We start from the raw sequence: 18095 nt of genomic DNA on the forward strand, positions 1-18095 counted from the left end.
CTGACTTGGGAAATGATCCACCCATATTAGCCACAACTCATATCTATCCAGGACCTATCCTGTCTATCTTAAAAAATACTGCCTTTTGATACATTTATCCCAAATCAGCTTTGATCTGAATTGAGAAGAAGAATAACCTTGCTGTGCTTTAAACCAGTAAATGTGTTTACAGTCTTAGATTCAGGGGATTGAATCTCATTTCTACTAACCCCTCAAGCCCGGAAATGCAATGGTTGTTTATCAATATATTTCAGCAGATTTATATCCTGCCCTTCTCACGATTCTCAGGGCAGCAAACAACGCAAAAGACAACTACAAAAATCCATTCACAAAACATTAGCAAGACAGCAAACCATTAATTGCTAGAGGCAGGAGCAATATATAAAAACAACCTAAAACCAGAGGTCAGTCTGCTAAAGATGCACCAACGCTGCATGCCACATACTTGCCAGAACTTGTATTGACTAGGCAGTTGAAAGCATGAGGCAGAGAGTTTTAAATTTAGCCATGGTCACAGAGAAGGCCTGATTCTGCATCCCAGCCAGTCACACCTTCACCACTGTCAGGATGCAGAGAAGAGCCTCACCTGTTAATTTTAAAAGAGTAGGCAGGCTATTAAGGAGCATAGCTGTCAACTTACAGATTTGAAAATAAGGGACCAGCAGCCTCAAAAATAAGGGATCAGCAGCCAAAATAAGGGATTTTCCCAGCACAGGTATGTTCAACTTCTGAGCCCCTCCAAGCCAAAGGCAGAAAGCCCAGCCAGCAGCCAAACGAAGCCTCAAGCCATGGTTCCCACAGCACAGCAACCTGGCAAAGGGGATGCAGCAAGGAAAACCACCGTCACCTCTCTGCTGGGAAGCACTGAGCAAAGGCAAGTCCCCAGGCAACAGGGCGGATTTGATTGGCACAAGGCATGCAAGCTCCACCCCCAGTCATTCTTAGATTCCTTATTGGGTGAGCAACACAGCCAAGCAACACAGTTGGAGCTCCCTCCTCCCTGGCTGGCAGGGAGGGAGGGAGAGGAGCTGCTTCCTTTGAAACTTAAGGGACATCATCAATAAGGGACAGCAGCGGGACACAGCGCTGGGATAAGGGACTTTCCCGCCAAATAAGGGACAGTTGACAGCTATGTTAAGGAGGAGATGGCACTACTTTTACAGTCATCCATCTAGAAGAAAAAGAATATATTGTTGTGAGTTTGGGAGTGGGGGCCAGTTCCTTCTAATTCCCTGGAAACAGCAAGTGTTAAAATCTAATGGAGGATCCCATTGTTGAATTAGCCAGGGAAGGGTCTACTTGCCACCTAAGTACCAGCACAAGTATAGTCATTAGTATATTAAAGGAAGTTTCTCTGTGCCAGAGGGGAAATGGGTAGGCCCCCTTCATCACATGGCTGGTAGTGAGAAGGGCAATAGCCAGAGTCAAGTGAGAGAGCTGGGCTAGAAGCAGGCAGCAACAAGAAAGACAGAGCCATGCTTGATTTCGTTGCATTATAGCTCACTATTTAACAGGAACAGACAGGGATTGGAAGAGGACAGCAAAATGTTTCCTAACACATGGAATCTAAGTTGCGAATGATCATAATATATGAAGCTATTTAAGATCTATACATATTACATAGCCTAGAAGTTAAGACAGGGGCCTTAATGTACAATTTTCATGCTCTTTGGTGTATGAATGTGTTTCTAAGGGCCTTTTCTTAAGCCAAAAAATCATTTGATCTTGGAATATATTGTTATAGCTCTGTATTTCATGTGCTGCTCGTCACTCTGGATAATTTACCTGTGAAGTGGTCAGGAAAAAACTCATTAGTAAAACTAAAATTTCATTATTTTTTACAATATTTACACTATGCAAAAAAGTAAGAAAAGATAAAAAGAGATAAAACAAATTAAGTTTTCTACGGAGCACAATCTCATATATCATCCTGTACTGTCAGATTTGTTCCGCATCTCTAATTCTTTATTCCACTGTTTGAAATGGAACAGGTTTTGCTGATTGGTCTTATGTCTGTCATTGATTGTAACACCCTTCTATTTCCCTGCATACTTGTTGTAGATAATATTAGGCACAACAAAAGGCATTCATCAGCTAGCATTTTCACAAACTTTCTTTGAAAGACTATTTTAATTATAATCATCTTATGTTTTCTAGTTATTCAAGAATACAATTTTCATTGACTCCAAACTGTCCAGTTTTGCTTTAATGATTTAAATAAGGCTTGCTCTGGCATAACATTTGTACAGCCAAGTCCAATGAATGTTTCCTTAGAAATAAGTCATACTGTGTTCATTGGGACGTATTCTCAAGCAAGCATGCATCAAATTGCTGACTTATTTTCTTTACTTGTTTCTTCAGGATCTCTGTAATTTTTCACCACTTCCTGGTGAATTATTATGAGGACATTTCTCAAATATGCCACACACAATGTGCCAGTGAAATAATGTTACTACATTTCATGAAAGTCTCTGAAGAAGAAAATATCTGTAAATGTATTTAACCTGTTTTGAACAAACTAGGTATAAATTGCTGGTTGCAAGAACCTGAGTCTGCTAGATGTCCAACAAACAAAGAAACAAAAGGAAAGATCCTGCTGTGCCAGTTGATGTAATCTGCATTAGTAAAGCCTGATCATATGATATAGCACCACAAAGAAAATTACATTTGTAGGAAGTTTTTTCCCCAATTGTCATATGACACCGATCTCATCTATCCCAAGTCAATGTTTTTTTCTTCTTCTTACTCTTGCCAGATCTACTAATTAGAACCAATACATGAAGCTGCCTTAAATCGAGACAGCCAATTGGTTCATCTAAATCCCTGCAGACAGAAAACCAAATGTGAGGGATAATGCTAGAGGTAATTTTTGTACAAACTAGCATTCAATCACATGAGTATCCACCAGCATTCTCAGGAGCCCAGAAAATGGACTACCATCTCAATGATGACTAGACCTCAGGCACAATTATACTCTAGACTCTGTAACTGGAATCATCAGAAGAGACCCAACATTCAACATACAGTGTTTAGACGACACTAAATTGATCTACGTAAAGCAATTCTTTTTTCCCTGTGGTAACTATAGAAAGCTGCCCTTCAGGCAGGTTTTTACAGTTGTGTTTTGATGGCTTTTGTAGCTGAAATCTATAGTGTTGGTACTTAGACATAATCTGCTAAACAACCCCTACGGAGAACATTTTGCTGTAACAGTACGTTTTCCCTTCTTAATCTCTTAAATTGCAGAAAACCAACAAATTCTGCAAAGAACAAATTCTTCCTTAAGAATCTGAGAGCTATGATCTGGTCAACATTATTTACATTTAGTCACAGGAAGATTATAATTAGCAGGGGTGGAATTTGGTAATATGGCATCCCGTGCGAAGCCAAAATTTTATGCCCCTCCCCCAGATGGTGCAACAGGAGGCTAGCACTCCCTCCTTCTCCCCATGTCTTCTCCTATCCTATCCTCTCCTCTCCATTTTTTCCTCTCCTTTCCCCCAGCTTGATTCTCCCTCCCAGGAAAAATAATCTAGACTTTGGATTTTCTAGACTTTGGATTTTCTAGCCATCATTCTCAAGCATAAAGAAAAATTCAAAGTTTAGAAATTGCCTCCTCTTTTCTCCAAAAAAGAGAGAAAGCTGTTGACTCCTAATGCAAACCATTCACCATTGGCTCCCAGTCTCACTACCTGCCTTACTGTTACCATGCATAAGAGAGGGACATGGGGTGGGGATAGTCCTGCCTCTCAGTCCACCTACTGTGTGAGGGAACTGATCTCACCACTCCCCTTTTCTCCACTCTGTTTGATGCCTGTGCAGGCGAACTGGCACTGCCATAAATTCGCCCCTGTAATAATGCATATTTCTTGCGTTATAATATATTCATCTTAGTATTTCTCAGATTCTGACTGCCATTGGATGTAAGAGGTAGGACAGGTGTGGAAAGAATAATGGAAAACACGAATGGCCATTACATGGATTTATTTATTTTTTATCTACGATATACTTGGTTCCCTACTTGAAATGCACGGCTTGCCCATAATGTCATGGTGAAGGTGTATTTAGCTTGGCTGGAACAAACTAAAGTGCAATTTTAAAACCGAGTATGGCACTTTGCCTTCTGCAAATGCTTCTGAGGTAAATGGTTTGCTGTAATGTCAGACCAGCCTTAAAAAAGAAAAAGAAAAGAAAAGAAAAGAAACCTCTGCAGAAAATATCCTTTAGGCCCCAAATATTCTTACTGAGTCTGCCAGAGAAGTTCTCCCAAGCCACATTTGGAAAAGAACTTTGGGAACTCGTTAAAGCCTGCTTCTGAAGAGAGGTGAGACTTAGGAACACCTGAATTATTTTCCAGCTCATATTAAAATCATAGTGGGTGATCAATTGCCTATTTTTCCTATGCAATGAAATGGAGGGACAGAGCACTCTTACATTGCATAGAAGAAAAGTTTCCTTAGAGTGAACCCTTCCATTTTTTTTCTCTCCCTACGGAAGCACCTTTAGCCCCATTCAAGGGCTGAATTCAAGGTGTAGGTAGGAGATGGGCTTATCCCTTATTGGTCCTCAGAAAGGAAAACCAACAACCCCAAGCTGTAGCTCAGTGACATAGCATCTGTATTGCATGCAAAATGTCCCATGTTCAAGCCCCAGCATCTGCAGTTAGGGATAGGAATGTCCCACCAGGAAAGTCCACTTTCAGAAATGCTGAAGAGCCACTGGTCAGAATCAGTGTAAATTGATGTTAGACTACAAGGTAGGAAATGCAAATGGCTTGCACCAGGCATGGGTAAATGACCTAGGCATAACAACAGATGAACATGCCTGTTTAAAGTATGGGTGAAACCTCTTATGAAGGTAGTGTTTCACTGGCACTGGAATCCAGTCAAGCTCTCTTGTGTCACCTCTGCAACATCCCAATGCTGGTGGCAATAGAAGGGGACCTCATACATTTATTGTGGGAGCTTAGTGGGCTTGGGCAAAGCATTTTTAATAGTTTCTAATGTTATTGATTAACCAATGAACCCAAACCCTGCTCTGGCCCTACTTTCACTAGATGACAATCCAGACTCTCCGTTTAGACATAAGGGCTTAACTCCCATGCTGTTCACTGCTGCCTGTTTAGAGATTGCCTCCCACAGAAAGACCCCAATGGTCTATCTTTCATGGATGGTAAGAAACAGTCTGAGATATGGTTCTTTCCAAGAATTTAACACAACACTGAATGGTTGTTGGAGGCCAAACAAAACATGATCATTTTGACATATCAATGATATAAATCAAAGTGATTTTAATGTTAGACCTCCAACCACTCACACCGACTTATGAAAAGGCAGGCAAGGCCTGTTCCATTATTTTCACCCCTGTCCAAAGGGGAATAGTCGCCTTCTGGCCTGGCCTGTCATGCTCTGGTACTCCTCCAAGTGTTGCCAATTGGCTTTTCCCCATGCCATGGGAAACTGGTGCACAGGAACACAGTGCCAAACACAGTGGAAGCCAAGGCACTCCTCCAATTGTTGCTGCTTGCTTGGCTTCTCAAACCTGATTTTTTAATTATTTTGACGTGAAGATCTTGGGTAATTTCCAGATTAATCCAAGAGGAGCTTCTGAGAACATGCCCATCACTAACTCTTACCTTTAAATGACAATGAAATTAATGAATGCTCAAAGCTTTTCAGATATCTCTCGTAGAGCAGGTCTCAGGTTATGTATCTGGAGTGGAGCAATGATGCTGAAGACTACAGGGACTGGAAGTATGTGTCCCATGCAAACATAATGTTGGTTCCCTGCAAACCAGTCATTTTAAATTGTCTCAATAAAGCAAAGATCCTTCTCCTGTCTCTTCTTCAATCTTGTGCAAATTCCATCATTGCCTTGTGTGCATTAGCCATTGCCCAGTGTTGTATGTGCACCAAGGCTAACGATGGATAAGGCTTAGCAAGAATTGCATCCATTTAGCCACGAAAGAAGGCAAGGGTTTGGTGTGAGCTTACAATCCTTGATTCTGATTAGCCTTAATCATTATTAGGACTGGTTCAAGCACAATGAGACACTATGGTTAAGGCTAACAAAGGAAGGGGAAGGGGAATTTGTACAGAGAGGGGAGGACTGATGAGGAGGGAAGGATATTCTGGAAGCTGGGGCCCATTTTATAAACTTCAGTTTTAGGGATCCAGTTTTCTGTCTGCACTGAGTCAAAGTCTTAGAAATCACAGTCATTATCTGTTAAGATGGAATAAAGCCCATTGCTTCTTCATTCTAGCATGTCTAAGTATTTCAATACACTTTCATACAGCAAAGCTTGAACCTAATTAAGTTTGCAATTGCTTTCTCCACTCCCTTATGATTGAAGCAATCTGCAGACAGAGACAAATGTGACATAGTGCCATGCTTCTGTAACCCCCCCCCCCCCCACAAAACCCCACATTTTTTCCTTTTAAAAACTGTTTTTACCTATCCAGTCATAGGATATTACTGTGTAATTTGAAATCTCAAAACCTGCACTGTAAACACTTATTTGACCTGATTATTTTACTAACCCTGGAATTATTATTTTTTTTGTCTGTAATAGCTCAACATGGTACTCTAATTTTGGTCAACTCTGTGAAATAAGGACCTTCAAAGTTAAAAAACTCTTAACTTAAAACACTAAATTTGCTTTATTGAAACTGTGGGGGGAAGACAATATTATCTGCCTGTTTTATGCTCTGATAACATTCTCATTGAAGCTAAAGCAATAAACTTTAATCCTTTACACTTTTTCTAACTTCCAATTTCTGCTTTAACAAACAAAACTGATTGTGAATCAGATGAGAGAGGGAAGTACTTTATCTTCATTAGCTTAAATCAGAATGCCCTTCAAGAAGAATGAGATGTAAAAGCATATAAATGTTAAGTTTCCTGCTTCTTAATTGGCATATTCAGCTTGTAAATACACATTCTAAACCGATTACTTCACTGTGGAAGTGCTGAACACAACTTTGCACTAAGGAGATAGATGTACAGTCATTGTGCACGATAAGGATTAATGGGCATTAGATCTTTATATAAATAATGTAGTAGAACACCGTCAGACAGTTGTAGATGCCTGAATTATGTATTTTCTGCTAACGTTTACAACTTAAAAGGCATTGTGAGGTCAAATCTGATGACCTCATCGTACACCCGCAATATATTTAGGAAAAAGCATCTATCTTTTCTGCATGACACAGTCAGTGAAGTCAATGGGAACTTTGTAAAATGGAATGTAGTTTTGGAACATGAACTGCTATGGCACCTATGTTTCATCTGAGTTTATGGTAATGTTGTTGTTGTTGTTGTTGTTTAGTCGTTTAGTCGTGTCCGACTCTTCGTGACCCCATGGACCAGAGCACGCCAGGCACTCCTGTCTTCCACTGCCTCCCGCAGTTTGGTCAAACTCATGCTGGTAGCTTCGAGAACACTGTCCAACCATCTCGTCCTCTGTTGTCCCCTTCTCCTTGTGCCTTCCATCTTTCCCAACATCAGGGTCTTTTCCAGGGAGTCTTCTCTTCTCATGAGGTGGCCAAAGTATTGGAGCCTCAGCTTCAGGATCTGTCCTTCCAGTGAGCACTCAGGGCACCATAATGGATAGATTTGTTCTTCTTGCAGTCCATGGGACTCTCAAGAGTCTCCTCCAGCACCATAATTCAAAAGCATCAATTCTTCAGCGATCAGCCTTCTTTATGGCCCAGCTATCACTTCCATACATCACTACTGGGAAAACCATAGTTTTAACTATACAGACCTTTGTTGGCAAAGTGATGTCTCTGCTTTTTAAGATGCTGTCTAGGTTTGTCATTGCTTTTCTCCCAAGAAGGAGGCGTCTTTTAATTTCGTGACTGCTGTCACCATCTGCAGTGATCATGGAGCCCAAGAAAGTAAAATCTCTCACTGCCTCCATTTCTTCCCCTTCTATTTGCCAGGAGGTGATGGGCCCAGTGGCCATGATCTTCGTTTTTTTGATGTTGAGCTTCAGACCATATTTTGCGCTCTCCTCTTTCACCCTCATTAAAAGGTTCTTTAATTCCTCCTCACTTTCTGCCATCAAGGTTGTGTCATCTGCATACCTGAGGTTGTTGATATTTCTTCTGGGAATCTTAATTCCGGCTTGGGATTCATCCAGCCCAGCCTTTCGCATTATGAATTCTGCATATAAGTTAAATAAGCAGGGAGACAATATACAGCCTTGTCGTACTCCTTTCCCAATTTTGAACCAATTAGTTGTTCCATATCCAGTTCTAACTGTAGCTTCTTGTCCCACATAGAGATTTCTCAGGAGACAGATGAGGTGATCATGCACTCCCATTTCTTTAAGAACTTGCCATAGTTTGCTGTGGTCGACATAGTCAAAGGCTTTTGCATAGTCAATGAAGCAGAAGTAGATGTCTTTCTGGAAGTCCAGTCAGCTCCAGGTCTTGTTTTTGCTGACTGTATAGAGCTTCTCCACCTTTGGCTGCAGAGAATATCATCAATCTGATTTCGATGCTGCCCATCTGGTGATGTCCATGTGTAGAATCGTCTCTTGTGTTGTTGGGAAAGAGTTTGTGATGATCAGCTTGTTTTATCTCATTTATCTCTTGATTCCCTACTTTAGCATTCCAATCCCCTATAATGAGAAGAACATCCTTCTTTGGTGTCATTTCTATAAGGTGTTGTAAGTCTTCATAGAATTGGTCAGTTTCAGTTTCTTCAGCACCAGTAGTTGGTGCATAAACTTGGATTACTGTGATATTAAAAGGTCTGCCTTGAATTCGTATCGAGATCATTCTATCATTTTTGAGATTGCATCCCAGTACAGCTTTCGCCACTCTTTTGTTGACTATGAGGGCCACTCCATTTCTTTTACGGTTTTCTTGCCCACAGTAGTAGATATGATAGTCATCCGAACTGAATTCGTCCATTCCCGTCCATTTTAGTTCACTGATGCCCAGGATGTCAATATTTATTCTTGCCATCTCATTTTTGACCACATCCAACTTACCAAGGTTCATGGTTCTTACATTCCAGGTTCCTATGCAATATTTTTTCCTTATAGCATTGGACTTTCCTTTCACTTCCAGGCATATCCGCAACTGAGCCACCTTTCGGCTTTGGCCCAGCCGCTTCATCAGCTCTGAATCTGCTTGTACTTGTCCTCCGCTCTTCCTCAGTAGCATGTTGGACACCTTCTGACCTGAGGGGCTCATCTTCCAGCGTCATAACTTTTATATGCCTGTTGTGTTTGTCCATGGAGTTTTTTTGGCAGGGATACTGGAGTGGCTTGCCGGTTTCTGCTCCAGGTGGATCACGTTTGGTCAAAACTCTCCATTATGACCTGTCCATCTTGGGTGGCCATGCACGGCATAGCTCATATCTTCTCTGAGTTATTCAAGCCCCTTCGCCACGGCAAGGCAGTGATCCATGAAGGGGGTTTATGGTAATAGGGAGTCAAAATTCACACAAGAATATTGGGAGTAATGTTAATTAATTTTACTACTTTTTATGCTGTTTTTGTCACTCTTCTAATCAACAAAGTGTTTGAAATGGTACCTTGAGATGGCACCTAAAATGAAACAAAATAAAGCTTTCCAAAAGTCTTCACAGTTTATTTTTTAATGCATCAGTTTATATACACAAAGACTAGTACAGTCATCACATGTTGATAAAATGCCTCAGTAGATGAAATTGTCATGTTATATGGAAAGAAGTATAAGGATTGGAACAATCTGATTTGCCCAAAATGGAGTTTGAAAGGGCCAGAGGCACAACAGGATAAGCCCAGTTTCACACCTTCTAACCAAAGCAAAAGGAAGGAGCAAGCTGGGAGGTCACACTTCTCCATTGTGCCCATTACTTTCCATAAGACCAATCAATCAAGTTATGGGTAATTCAATTCAAATGTATTGTATGCATTTCCTAATCAACAATTCTGTCAAAGAACAACATGTGGATAGCAGGGATGAGGGTGGAGAAGCCTAGATACTGTTATCAATACTTTGTATTTTTGGGGTAGTCTTGTTCAGACAAATCAGATGACCCTCTGAATGACCTTTGAAATCCTATGTGAGCTTGTTTATAGTCCCAAAATGCCTCACTTCATTATTTTTAATGGTTCATGCTACAGAAAGCTTTGTACCCAGTTTGTGCACATTCCTCATGGGCTTTAATACCTGGCATAGTTTGCCACTTCCTGTCCTAGATTACTGCCGAAGAGAGGATACATAATTTATCAAAATTATATCACCATTTAAGATATAAAATCAAAACCAGCAATCTCCAGTAAGCTTTCACTTCAATTGCATTTCCCTCCATTCAGATTGAAAACAAAGAGAAAAGTAGGTCAGTTTTTAAAACTATTCATATAATGAATTTATATGTAATGGAATCTTCAAAGCATTTCATATTTCAGAATGCCTAAATTGGCCAAACTTTACTCACACAATGATAATAAAATATCATCATAAAATAATGATATGAATACTCTCTCACACAGTAGGACAATCACTGTCTCAGTTGTGCTTACCCAAACAGTATTCCTAATTGTTTGAACTCACTAAGACTGTCCCTGTTGTCACTTCAGCACCTACTGAAGATCTTCCTCTCTCAACAAGCTTTTTAATCTGAGATGTTTCCAAATCTGCATCTGTATTGGAATTTTTTAAAAAAGAAAATATATGTTTCTTGTTTCATCACTTATTGTTTGCTGCCCTAGACTCCTCTGTGGGGGAAGAGCATGATATAATTTTAATTACTTAATAATTGTTAAAATGACTATACTGTACCAGCAAAGTACATGATGCTATCTATCTATCTATCTATCTATCTATCTATCTATCATCTAGCTATCTACAAGAACTAGGTAAATCCTCCCCCCCCCCCAGGAGATTAGAACATGAAAATCTAATCCAGTGTTCTGCTCACAGAAGAACCAACAAGATGCCTACTGGAAGCACATGAGCAGGTCATCTCCTGCCAACTGCACGACACTGCATCTAAGAGAGTTATTGTGGCTTTCCCAGTGACAGGAATGAGGACAGTTCAACTCAAACTGAGCTAACAGTGACTACCATTCTTAATAAGAACCCTTCTTGGATGCTATTGTTACTTATTTTCATAGCTTTCTAAAAATTTGGGTAAGGAAGGACCCCCGTCGATGAGAAAAACAAACCCGCTTTTCAATTATTGTCCTTTTACCCTTTTCCAGAACTGCTAGATGAAAAGTTTTGCTGTATCTAAGACCTTGCCCTTGCTTCATAAATATGGCTTCACTAACCTCAGTTATAGGGGGATGCAGGTGGCATTGTGGTCTAAACCACAGAGCCTAGGGCTTGCTGATCAGAAGGTTCGTGGTTCAAATCCCCGTGACGGGGTGAGCTCCCGTTGCTCGGTCCCTGCTCCTGCCCACCTAGCAGCTCGAAAGCATGTCAAAGTGCAAGTAGATAAATAGGTACCGCTCCGGCGGGAATGTAAACTGTGTTTCTGTGCACTGCTCTGGTTCGCCAGAAGCGGCTTGGTCATGCCGGCCACATGACCCAGAAGCTGTCTACGGACAGACGCCAGACAGATGCATATTTCTTCCTATAGAACAAGATGAGCGCACAACCCCAGAGTCATCCGCGACTGGACCTAACGGTCAGGGGTACCTTTACCTTTTTTAACCTCAGTTATATCTTCCCCTGGGGATGTTGCAAAGACAACCTGAACATCAAGTGTGATGTAGGTTGATTCAGTCAAGTTAAAGTTCTGCATGCTTTGAAGCAAGGTGGGGTCTACAAGGAGGCCACTTCTACACTCCAAGCTATACTCAGCACCACATGCAATGAAATTGTGGAGCATCTAAGCTGTAGTAAGAGATGCCCATTGCAGTCTTCTTTAAAAAGCAGATATACTACAGATGACATTTGTTTCAAAGTTACATTCTGAAATGCAATTTGAATGATTTCTCATCTGCCTCAGATTTGCACAGAAGGAACTTCTAAAAGATAAGGACACATCATCATCATTCTGAAAATGAATCTGCCGTCTAAAATCACATTAGTGTTGTTCATTCTGCTTTGCAGAAATGAGCACATAACTCACTTGCAGTGGTTGAATCTTTACAGAGGAAACACCATAAAATTTTTGATATCCTCTAGGGCAAATGTCTGCATGGGAAAGATAGTGAAGAATTATAGGATACATGAACCTTGAGCAACCTCCTCCTTGATGATATGTAATTACCTGCCAGCCACTAAGGCAGTAAGTAGTAACTATAAAAAATTCATTGTTCCATTGGACTCAGTGGACACAACCCATTTGAGAGCTTTACAAAACCTTAAAGAGCAATTTCTCTTTAAATAGCAAATGTTTTAGGGCTAGGAAAAAACCTGATGCCTTTAACTAATAAATCATAATCATTAGAGGGAAATGAAATTTCCATCCAATCAATATCCTAAATCACATCTTTGATAAGCACTACATGTATAGATGTTTGCTGTTATTAGATACTGCCTTACTATGTCTGCATAAATATACAAAACTATTTGTCAGTCAATGTTTTGTCATTGACAAATCCTGCAATCAAGAGGGAAGTATCATTAAAGTAATATATGAGGACAAGTGAAAACGTTCTTGCAAAGTTTAGACTAGAAAAAAATGGGTGGGACACACAGGGGAATGAAAGATAACAGAATCTTATGTTCACAACTTTCTAAGAAAGAATATGTAGAATCATGCATCTCTACTGCACAAACAATAACATTTAATATAACATATTTGTATACTATTGTAAAATCATAAAAAGGGCTCTGCTGGATCAAACCATATGCTCATCTAGTCCAGCATCCTGTTCTCACAGAAGCCAGCCCTATGTCTGCAACCATAACATGAGGGCAACAGTACAATCCCCACTTGTGATTCCCAGCAAATGGTCTTCAGAGGCACAGTACTTCCGGCAATGGAGACTGAACACTAGATACTGATAGTCTTATTCTCCATGAAATTATTTCTGGACATGAGAAAATAGAATAAACTTCACCAGGGTGGTGGGAAGTGCTTTTTGTCATTGTTGTTCATTTAGAAGGGAGAAGTGGAATTCAGGGATTTCCATTTTTTTTAAATTATATAAATTGTTTGTCTTTGTTTCTCAATTTGATCCTTTTACATGTTTTTGTATGTATTGTAGTATTTTATTCATTGTGATTTGCGTTGTGACTTGCAGTTACCTTTATGGATCATAGTTTAGCAATTATTTATTGTAATTGTGAAGAGTGAATTTGTTTATTTATTATTTGAGCTTTAATTGTATTGTACTCTTATATTCTAATAGATTATTGAATATTACTTTATTTGTTATGTCATTCCATTTTAAAGTTACGTTTTGTATTGGATAAGATTATTATATGGTGTGTGTTCTTTGTGGTATATTTTATTGCTGTAAACTGACTTGTGTATAGTAAGAAAGACGGTATACAAATAAAAAGTGAAATGAAATGAAAGTTGTGTATAATCGAAATGGATTCCCACTCAGTCATCAGGTGATTGCCAACTGAAGTTTCCAGATCACCTTAGTGATTTGGACATCCCAGTTGGTGATTTGAACCAACCATAGTGGGAAAGAGGTACTCTTAGCCACCAAGGCCATATAATATTTTTTTTTTTTGCATTTGTGACATGCATTAGTTCACTTTGGAAATAGCATGCAGCCTTACAACTAAGGCATTAAAAATGACAATTAAAATTACCCTTAGTTCACGCCCATTTTTCAATGTTGCTGCAGTTGTCAATATAAGAAGATAACTTGGTGAGGTCGTGAATAAGCCTTAGGTCCATTTCTGTTGAAGAGGCCCAAAAGCTGCTTATTCCTCTGAAGGCACCGTTCCTGGAATGATAAAACACTGTATTATTCGTAGAGAAACTGGTTGATGGCATAAAGTAATGGAACAATAACACGAAGTGTTGTCTGGAAAAGTACTGAGCTTGCCCTACATGAAGTTCATTATTCCAACAACAGAAGACCTTTGGGCAACAAATTGCAAGCTATACAAACTAAAAATCTCATGAAGATCATTTAAGGGACTTTAAAAGATAGTAGATAAGTACATTGGCTTGAGTACAACTGCAGATTGAAGGGGAAATAAATTTGGGAACAACTGAAGAAGATACAGATACAGATAACAACAAATAATATCACTACAGAGAACTACAGTAAATGGAAATTAAAGAAAGACACATCTAAAGTCCAGTGGGATTTCCCACTCTCTCATTCTAGCTGTCCTCTTGATTCAAGAAGAAAACATGTGCTTCTCCTGTAAGCATGCAATCACTGACACATGCGGACAAATGAAGGAACAGTATGTTATCACGGAATCATAGAACTGTAGAGTTGCAAGGAACCTGAGAGCCACATGGTTCAACCTCTTGCAATGCAGAAATCTCATGAACAGTGCTATTTTTTTAGAAAAAAGAGGTGCCGGAACTCACCATGAATGCCTCCCTTGTTCTCTTATAATGGTAATGGCGCCCACTGAAAGGTGCCAGAACTGAGTTAGGGAGAGTTATGGCTGAAAAAAGCCCTCCTTGTGAAAAACATGGATTGAAAGAAAACTATGCTACATGGTTTATTAAAAAATAGTTATTGGGAAAATGCAGATATAAAAAAATCTGAGAACCTAAGAAGACTCTGCTGGATTAAGCCAATGGCCCACGTGGTCCAGCATCCTGTTCTCACTGTGGCCAATCATATTTTTGTGGGAAATCCATAAGAAGGACCTGTGGTTATTAGCTACTGGTATTCAGAAGCATCACTGCCTCTGACTATGGAGGCAGAGAATAGCTATGTTTGGATTAAAGAAAAATACTGTTTTGAGGAAAGGTGGGGGTAACTGTTTTTATACTAGTAATGATTCCTTCCTTCCTTCCTTCCTTCCTTCCTTCCTTCCTTCCTTCCCCCTCTCTCATACACACAGCATTTCAGAGCATCTTTCACTAAAACATTACAATGAAGTTAAAAACTGCACTCTTTTAATACTAGACTATTCCACACTAAGGGTTTTCACATGTATGCTCATAGAGTGACTACAGCATCAAATGATGACTCATATCTGCCATCGGAAAATGCAGAATGAGTGTTCCTGATGTAGTTTTCTTTGGCCTTTTCACACAAGCAGCTCATCAACCTGAGTTTGCTGGCCATCGCTCCAAAGACAGGATAGCAGGCTGAGTCAGATGGTTGCCTTTTGGAGACTAAACAAAAGACACTTTTCTCTTCTGCTAACATTTGGAAAGGTCTCTTTTAGAAGCTTTCCCTCACATTTTGTAGAGAAATGTCCCCACTCCAAATCTTTACAAAATTATATGGCATTCTCAACATGTGCAAAGATGTTGACGATCACAGCTAAATATAATGGTTCCTCTTGCAGTGCTAGCATGTCACCAAAAGGGTGTGATGCCCAGCTGGGAAACTAAATTATATGGACATTTAGCTTGTAATTACAATGTTAATTGATGTGACAATTAAAATGTATATTTATTAATGTATTTATGGTCCAGTACAACTCCTGTATCATCCTTATTAATTTGGGTCCCAGAACTACTACCTTCCTAGTCCTATGGTAGCCCACCAGACCCATTTGACTCCCATTTATAAATTAGCCGCCTCTCCAGTACAGAAGGTAAACCATATGCTGGGAAAAGATAAGGAAAAAACAACTCATTCATACAAGTTTCCCCCCTTCCCCTTAAGATGTAATCTACTTTCATTAACATTTTAGTTAGGTCTTGCTGAACACTGTTTGAAAACAACAAATGCTGCTTTGGGGCTTATATAGTTCTGGCAGTTATTTGCATCAGCATTGTTTAATCAATGCTAATGAGTATCTTATATCTAAAAGTATTCATACTTAAGCATAAAGGCATCATCACCAACAACTGGATGCAATTAGTCTCCTAAGACCATTAATGGGGTTATTATTTAACAATGTTAATGATGTAGATTATCATGATTTAGGATAAGATGTTGGTAATAATGTGTAATTAGGAGATAACTTATCCATTTAAAGCATAATACCCTGTGGTTATAATTTGGAGAACAAAAGTAGGTGCTACAAACTTTATTTTGAAATACCTATGCAGATGTAGTGCTCCCTATATATAAAGTATAAATGGATGTCCTGTCATAGAAGGTTTTAAGGTTGCTGACTGGTGCAGCTGCACCATGAAAATGCTGTGGACAATGTAATGAGAGAAATGGGTGTGTGTGTGTGCCAATTTTAGCATCTCTGAAATTTGAGAGCTCAAAGTCCACCACTGGTCCTATAGAAGGGACCCTGAGGATCGTCTGGTCCAACCCCCTATGATGCAGGAATATGCAGCTGTCCCATACGGAGATCAAACCTGCAATCCTTGATGTTATCAGTGCCATGTTCTAACCGGCTGAGCTTTTGATATGAAAACCTATAAAGAATTATCAGAAACAAGGGTACAAGTGGATGGAACCAAATGAGACTGCCTCCTCTCATTTCTAGTTAAACTAGGCATTGCTATTCCATCTTCTGGGCTCACATATGTCCCTCACATATGCAAAATGAGAGCCAAATAGAGTTCTCTTCGCTCTGATAGAAATAGGGCTCCATCTTCCTCCTCTAAAACAAACAAACAAACATGGAACAAACATGCCTAAACTAAGAAAACACCAATAGAACACCTCAATTTATCCCATGCCTGCTCACATCCTGCAATAGTACCATCATCCATGAAGGGGATGGTACAAAACTTTGCTGGTCTCCCTTAGCATGCCTTTAATGTGATGATCTATCTGTCCCTGAGATGTGCAGGTAGCTGTTGTTACTCTCACAGGCAGGCAGCAGGCTTAAGTGAACTGGGTTCTTCACGAGCCTTTAGGAATGCCTCCATGACTGTCTGAATATGCCAGTCTTGACAAGTCGGACTTGCCACAGCTATCTTTAGAAATTCAGAGAATGAGTTATTCCATAAGGATTCCACACACATTGTCTCTTCAACTTCTGTCAAAAAAATTGCTGCAAGACACACCCAAAAAAGAAAGTAACAGAACACCACTAGTAATCACATACAGCTCCCAAGTTAAAACAGTTCAATGCATCATCAGAGATCTACAACCTCTCCTAGACAATGACAGTTCTCTTTCTCAAGCTCTGGGAGGAAGACCTTTCATTGCCTACAGACAGCCACCCAATCTTAAACAACTCCTCACCCACAATAAAACAACAAGCAGACTTATCAGGAATCACAAGACAGAGAAACCAGTAGGAGAACACTTCAGTCTCCCAGGACATTCTATACAATATCTCAAAGTAGCTGTCTTATTACAAAAGAACTTCAGAAATAGACTGGAAAGAGAAGTTGCTGAATTGCAACTTATTACCAAACTTAAAACCATGGAGAGACCTGGTCTGAATAGAGACATTGGATTCTTATCTCATTATACATGATAAAGCTATTTTTAGCCATCGCACCCCTTGCTTTTCCCCCGTAAGACCAATTGCAGTCGTTAACAGTCGTCAACAGGTTTACCACACCTATCAGCCAATCACCCATTCCCACCACCCTTCTGAGTAATACCCCTCCCCAGCCTCTCTCACTATATATAAGGGTCTGGTGACTTCTGTTTCAGTGTATCTGAAGAAGTGCGCATGTACACAAAAGCTCATACCAATAACTAACTTAGTTGGTCTCTAAGGTGCTACTGGAAGGAATTTTTTAAATTTTGTTTTGTTTCTGTCAAAAAGTTATTAGTGTCTAGAATGAAATACACACATGGTCAGATGGTATTTTCAACTTTCATTTCTACAGAAAGAAGTGATGTCTTAAAGCAAATTTTCTCAAAGCAACAAGCCAAGTATGTTTTGGGCAAAGTGGACCCCAGTTAACAGGATCTCAGGAACTGTGCAAGAACAAAACTCTATTGATGAATTTCAAATTATCATACAAGTATGATAAGGTATACTAAGTAGTGATGAGTCAGAGAGAGAGAGAGAGAGATTTGAACTAGATTCTGTAAATCCAATATCTTCCTTAAATAGTCAGGACACAGCTTGATAATTACTGAGTCCAGTTACGATCCAAACCAAATTCCTTAA

At 39.7% G+C, this 18095-nt stretch overlaps 1 protein-coding gene across 19 annotated transcripts in view; it reads right to left on the reverse strand.

Annotated features, from left to right (window-relative positions):
* PCDH15 (protocadherin related 15) overlaps positions 1-18095 on the reverse strand; it is a 633377-nt gene that overhangs the window by 414716 nt on the left and 200566 nt on the right. For 16 of the 19 annotated variants that reach the window (XM_083614042.1, XM_083614050.1, XM_083614060.1 and 13 more), the window contains one exon: positions 13722-13858. The exons of the other annotated variants lie outside the window; for them this stretch is intronic. The gene's annotated coding sequence lies outside the window, so the exon portion shown is untranslated. The remainder of the gene's footprint in view (positions 1-13721; positions 13859-18095) is intronic. 19 annotated transcript variants of the gene reach the window in all.

This window comes from Podarcis filfolensis (assembly GCF_964270895.1).
Source record: "Podarcis filfolensis genome assembly, chromosome: 5".
In the NCBI taxonomy this organism is placed as follows: Eukaryota; Metazoa; Chordata; class Lepidosauria; order Squamata; family Lacertidae; genus Podarcis; species Podarcis filfolensis.